General features: G+C 40.4%; 1 long non-coding RNA gene across 1 annotated transcript; it reads right to left on the bottom strand.

Annotated features, from left to right (window-relative positions):
• Positions 1-247: 247 nt before the first annotated feature.
• On the bottom strand, positions 248-5,887 carry LOC139080593 (uncharacterized). Its single transcript, XR_011535203.1, has 2 exons — positions 5,558-5,887; positions 248-810 (listed from the first exon to the last, which is right to left on the bottom strand). It is a non-coding gene; the product is annotated as an uncharacterized lncRNA (long non-coding RNA).
• Positions 5,888-6,526: the final 639 nt, after the last annotated feature.

Here is a 6,526-nt window from a genome sequence, read left to right as displayed (position 1 = left end):
GTAACAAAACTGTTTACTCTCTCAATTACGTTTTATGGCAGTCCCTCAGAGGAAACTGTGATTTTAGTTTCCGGAAATGGTACACCTTGGGTTGGCATTACTGACATTTGGTTTTATTTAGAAGTTAGAGAGAATGGCAATATGCCTTCATGTTAGTGATTTGGCAAGTAGTAATAAAAATCTGAATTTTAATGCCTCCGTTTTTGGTTAATACGTTTTTCTCACAACAAACTAAATACACAACAGCAAAATCAATATCTTTAATGTTATTCAAAGACCATCTTTTAAATCTGTGGGAGAGGTCTTGATCAAACGGTTCATTTTTGTTTCATTCTCTTTCGTCAGGGAAGTTAGAGATAGAAAAGACCCACTAGATCATAAATTAATGATCCTGTGTTAATGCAGATGTCCCCACTAATTAATAAAGGAAAGCAAAAGCAAAGCTTGAATATACTGAAATACCTTTCAGTCTGGGAGAAAGATTAAAAATTCTTTTCCTCATATCTAGACAAAATTTGTTCGTGTTTTACACAAAAAGTAAACTTGTGAAGTCCTAACCCCAAGTCTTAATCTCACTGATTCTTTTTGAACAGGTTTTCTCCCAAACTTAGGGGCAGGCAGAATTGGGCAAGCTCAAAGCAGACGGAGGAAATTCCCATGACGCTGTGTCACTAGACAGCATCCCCAAGAGTAGCCAGTCGCCGAAGCTACCTCTTGTTTTATGCCTTTACTGGTTACTCTGATTTCCTTCTAGTGGATTCCAGGTGCCCAGTGCCTTGGGAGCTGTGGGCCTCAGATAAGATGCACCTCCTAGAAGAGAGCATAATTTTACAAAATAGTACACTTAGAAATGGAAGCTAATAAGAATCAACATAATTGAGTATGGAAATCGAATGTCTTTATGACCTAGGCACAGACATTACACACCATCGTTTCTGTAATCGTGTATTGGTTACACTGATCACCCCTACTTACTGTTAGAGGTGGCTACACCGGGGCATGAATACTAGGTGGTAAGACTCATGGAAGGCCATTTTGGAGGCTGACTACCACACAACAGATTATTTTCTTTCAAAGACATTGATAAGGTTTGGCCCTTTGTTGTCAACCTACAGATGCTCTTTCTCCAGAACTGGAAAGTTTACGCAATTGTCTACCCTTATTCTCTTCTTCCAGAGTGACAGTACTCATAGTGACTACTGCAGGGCCCTGAATGGAAAGATTGTTATCATTATCATGGAAAACGTGATCTGCCAAACAGGTTGAGCCCACGAATAACCTCTGTGTTCTGAGAGAGAGCCTTTCTTTCTTCTCAACGCAAGCAAGCAAACAACAAAACAACCCTTGCTGGGGTTCAACCAAGTACTTCGAGACTTGATGTTTGGGAAGTCACTAAATATGTGGATTAAGAAAGAATATCATATTCTCTTCCACTTCCTTGACAAAGTCTACTGTAGTCTGTCTTCTTCATTATACATAGTTAATGGATAATTCAAGACGTTGACACTGAAGAAACTGACAAATGTTACGAACAGTGGATACGACTTGAAAATTGTCGGCCCAGTCTTAGATGTGAGCACATGCCAATGTCGGGAAAACAATGAGACACAATAGTATCTTGTTCTTCTTTATTTATCAAAGAAGCAAAACCAGGTGGCTTGGTGCCAAGCTTAGCACATGCTTCATCAGTTCAAATCAAAGATTTTGTGTCCAAGTTAGACCCTGGTTTGGCAAAGAAATTTTTAACAATTTTGAACATGTCAATGGCCTTTGAGGTTTCCAAAAGGCATTCACAAAATAGGAATTCCCTGATAGTATCAGTGTGCACCTAATGGACAAAACCCAAGACTGAGATGCACCGAAAGGTGTCAGTAACTGTCTTCGAGGGAAATGGCTTATTAGCTGGTTCTTCCGTGACCTTCATCAAATGGTTAAAAGAAATGATTAAAAGAAATGCTGATGATTCCGGAATAGATGACTTTATATTTGACAGAGATACTCTTTCAATATTCTTTCTCTGATCCAAACTAGAAGTCTTAGGACTATTTTTCAGGACACGTGGTTTCACAATTGTGTGTGGATTCTTTTCCTTAGGTATATTATAAGCAGCTTTGAGAGATACATGAAAACAAAGTTTTTGTATCAAAGCACAGCCACATTTTGGTACGGTTCCAACCAAGAATGTCCACCTTGCCTGATGTGTGGAGAGGACAGACAGTTTAATTGGATCTGTGTTTGCACTGGGAGGATCTGGGCCACAGAAGAACACTGTGGCTTTTGTATCTCATGATGTTCAATAGTAAAAGTAGAAACAAATACACAGAAGACTTACCAACTGTTTCTTTTCCATGACATTTCCACAACTTAACTTGCTCTTAAGTTAAGGGCCAATGTAAAAAAGTAGAGATGCTAGGGTATATTTCCTTTCGTTTTTATTTATAGGAAACTAATCTCAGTGCCATATCATGGTGATGATGATGATTTTTGCCTTCCCTGACCATGTTCAATAGCATCCCTCGCCACCTTGCACTTGTTAGAAGCAAAATGATACCATAATAAGATGGTTGATATTAAACACTATGTTTTTAAATGAAAGCAATTATCAAAATAACAGAAAGATGAAACAAAACAAAAACATTTCCCCAAGGCTCATCCCTGAATTCTGTTATGGGCTGAATGTTTGTGTCTCTCCCAAATCCTTCTGCTGAAACCCTGTCCCTCCATGTGATGGTGTGAGGAGGCGGAGTCTTCGGGAAGTAATGAGGATGAGAGGTGGTCATGAGAGTGGAGCCCTCATGAAAGGGATTAATGCCCTTATAAGTGTCGTGAGAGAGCTTGCTTCCCCTCTCTGCTCTCTGCCGCGTAAGGATACGACCAAGAAGACTGCAGGCTGCAACCCAGAAGAGGGCTCAGCGGACCCTGCTGGCAGCCTGATCTTGGACTTCCAGCCTCCAGAACAGTGCAAAATAAATGTCTGCTGTTTATAAGCCAGCAGTCGATGGACCTTTGTGAGAGCAGCCCAAACAGACTGAGACAAATCCTCCAGGAAACTTTGTTTTATTCATTCGGTTTCTTGTCTTTTCTCCACTAGACTGAGCTCCTTGTGGGCAGGAAATGTCTTTAATCTCTGTGTCCTGACAACAGTTATTTCCTATGAAAATTGTGTAAGGTAAAAATTACTATCCTTTACATAGCATCTGTTTAAATCTCAGAGCAATTAACTAACGGTGCTGGTCCCATAGTGTGTTTTCATCAAAATTTGTTGAAGAAATGAATGAACGCATGCATGCGAAAAATAACTTCTCCCCATAGCTCTACCACTAGCTGGAGAAGAGAGTCCTTTGATAGAGATATTCCAGTCTAACTGGCAGGCAAACTTTTACATTGTCTGTGAGCACATTAGGCTATCATAACCTCAAGTGTGATGAACTTGGAATCAGAGGACTTGGGTTAGAATTCCATCTCTGCTGCTTACTTACTGGAAAACAGGTTTCCACTCGTTAATTTACTCATTCATTCTGTAAGCACTTGTTACTTGTCTATTTATGCTCAATCATGATGCCAGGAATATCATTTAACCTCTCTGAGCATTGATTAACTCATGAATAACAGGAGAACATTAATTTTACAAGATTACTGTGAGGATTAAATAAGGTTGAGTGAAATAACGTGAAAGTACCTAATCCCTATCACAGCCCTTGACCTACAATAGGTGCTCAATAAAATTTAAATACGTGTCCAACGAAATCAGCCAGCTCCCTTTGCTCTGACGACTTTCACCAAATCACCTTCTCATGCTAATTTAACGTCTCAAGAAAACTTTTGGACTAGAAATAAAAGGCACTTATGACACGATGTAAGTGCTCTCGTCTTAAGTGTAAATATGTCTCCATATATTTCTTGCTTAAAAACCAAGTTTTGAGTGAGCGTGTGTTTGATTATTATGAGCTGTTTTCTAGAGGCTGTCACTCTTGGGTGAACTAATGTGAAAGAATCAACTTTCTTGACCTACAAAACTGAGGACCAGACCTAGACTTGTGATGACTTCTGAAGCTCAGACTCAAGCAATCAGCTATTATGTCTCTCTGTCCTTCACTCTCCACCCTCAAGCAATGAAAAACCTATATTAGAATTTGCATGTATTTATCGAGACCACAGAGGAGGTGGAGCAAGGCCTCATGATGAAATCAGCCTGGATGACGGACTCGGGTTCACTCATTCACTCAGCAGGAATTCTCTGAGCATCTATTGTGGGCCAGCCTCTGTGCCAAGTCTTGGTAATTAAAGATGGAGAAGACGAGTTCCCTTTCTTGAGAGCTCACGCCCTGGGATGTAATTGTATGTCAGTTTGGAAAGTCTGTCAAGAGTCTGCCTAGTTCACGTCTTGCATGAACCCACCAAACAAAAATTGGCTCAGAATGGGAGATAATGTGTATCTGTATGTGTTTGGACATACTTACATGAATACTAGCACACCATGGCAGGTCCTGAACTATAAAAATTGCACCCCAGCACTGAGTTGACTTACTCTAACGCAGTTACTGAGAGGTAGGTTTAAAGCATGACACGTTGGCAGCTCCACCTGGTTGTCTGATCCATAAAACTATGTTGTTGAATCTTGTGCTTGGAAAATGTGCCTATATCATTCAGTCCCTTATTCTACAACTATTTATTGAGAGCCTGCTGTGTGCTGGGACTTGCTCTGGTTTCCAAGACTGAGTTGCCCCACTGATTCAAATCCTCCCCGTAAATTTAATCCCAGCTTCGAGCTCGCTCTCTCCATAATGTAGCCCAGACCCTGGCGTGTGATCCCTGTGAACTCCAGTACTAAGGTCTATATTACCTTTGGGTAATTAAATAAAATTTAATTGAAGTTTAATATATATGCAAAAACGTATGCCTAAGTTTACATTATTACAGCTAAATATATTCATATAACCAGCACCCAGATAAAAAACACCAGAGTGCTCCCAGCACTCCAGAAGTCCCTCAGAGTCACCAACCCCTGCCTCAAACAAGGGGAATTACTCTCCTGACATGTAATAGCATAGATTAGTTTTGACTGTTTTGTACTTTATTTAACGGAATCATACAGCTTTTATCTTTAGACATCTATAACATACGGCCTGGATTGCTGTATTTTATAAATTTTGTGTGCTTTTTTAATGATGAGAATGCAAGTTTCTTTATGTAACTTCCTCGTAGAAAAAAACCCAGAATCTAAAACAGTGCCTTGGAGGGAATGCATTAGACCGGGGGCTCCTCAGCCAAGCTCGTGGAGATACAGACCTAAGACCTTACCATGAACTTGTCTGGGAATGGGGTTTTTATTCTAGCCATCATTCCAGGACACCACTCTGAGCGTGCGTGTGTGTAAGATTATACTGAGTCAATTTATTACTGCCTAACTTAAGCAGCATTTCTGAAAATGTGCAGGAGAATAAAAAATAAGTTTTTTTGGGTTTTTTTTCCACCCTAATAGTATTAATGCAGAGTTCTCCAGACTGGAGTTAACTTATTGCTGACCTTTTGGGTTTATCTGAAAGATTATACTTACCCTTGGAGGTTCCTTCTGGTGACTTTATTGATTGACAGGAGAAGAGTGTCACAGTCCCATTAGTGATGGTGTGGCAGGTGGTGTATCTTCCTCCCCAACCTAGGAAACTCCCAGCCGCTGTAATGCTGTTGAAAGATCTTTATACCTATGGTCTATTCTCTTCTTTCTCTTTCTCTGTTTTCCTTCCTTTCCTTTTTTTGTTTATTTTTTTGACAGGTTATCAGCATTAACTCTTGCTAAAAGCCAGGCAGGTCCTTTGTCGAAAACCAACATGCAACCCTACAGAGAATATTTTTCTATGTAAGTTACTTTCACTTTCATCTTCGTAATAAGCCTTCTCAGTCCTCAGATTTCTGGTAGGCATTGACCTTTCCTATGCACTCAGGGCCACAGCAAATGAGTTGTTCTGCGAGATAAGGAAAGAAGCCCTTGAAATGTAGCTTCCTAATGGAGCCGTTCTGGGAAACAGTGACCTAGCAAACGGCCCCCGTGTATTCACTGTGGATGTCCATTTCCAAACAGCCACAAACAAATTCTGTACAGTCACAGAAGTGCAAGCTGCTTAAAGGGCATCGAGGGAGTGGGAAGACAGTGGCTGAATAATAAGGGAAATCCAGCTGTCAGATGCCTGCAGTACAAGAAGCAAGCTCCAGGTTGCAGTGGGCAGAGCTTCAGATATGTTGAGCTTGCAAGTCGTATCTCAGACTTTCTGCTCACTGCTTCTATTGTTATTTTTATTGTTGCCAACTCAGTGTCAGACACTGTACCAAATCAGGGACTAACATCCCACATTCTAGATCATTAATCCATTTTCTGGATTCCCATCATAACATCAGCACCTACCGCTTTAGAACTTTATCTCTGATAGGCAAGACTTTGCGACTATCACTTCAAGATTCACAGAGTTATTTCGGACCCTCTCCTTCCCTTTTCCTACTCACCAATACTGTTTCCTATTATTTATATGGA

Source organism: Equus przewalskii, chromosome 31, assembly GCF_037783145.1.
Source record: "Equus przewalskii isolate Varuska chromosome 31, EquPr2, whole genome shotgun sequence".
Taxonomy (NCBI): domain Eukaryota; kingdom Metazoa; phylum Chordata; class Mammalia; order Perissodactyla; family Equidae; genus Equus; species Equus przewalskii.
This window is presented reverse-complemented; position numbering and strand designations above follow the sequence as displayed.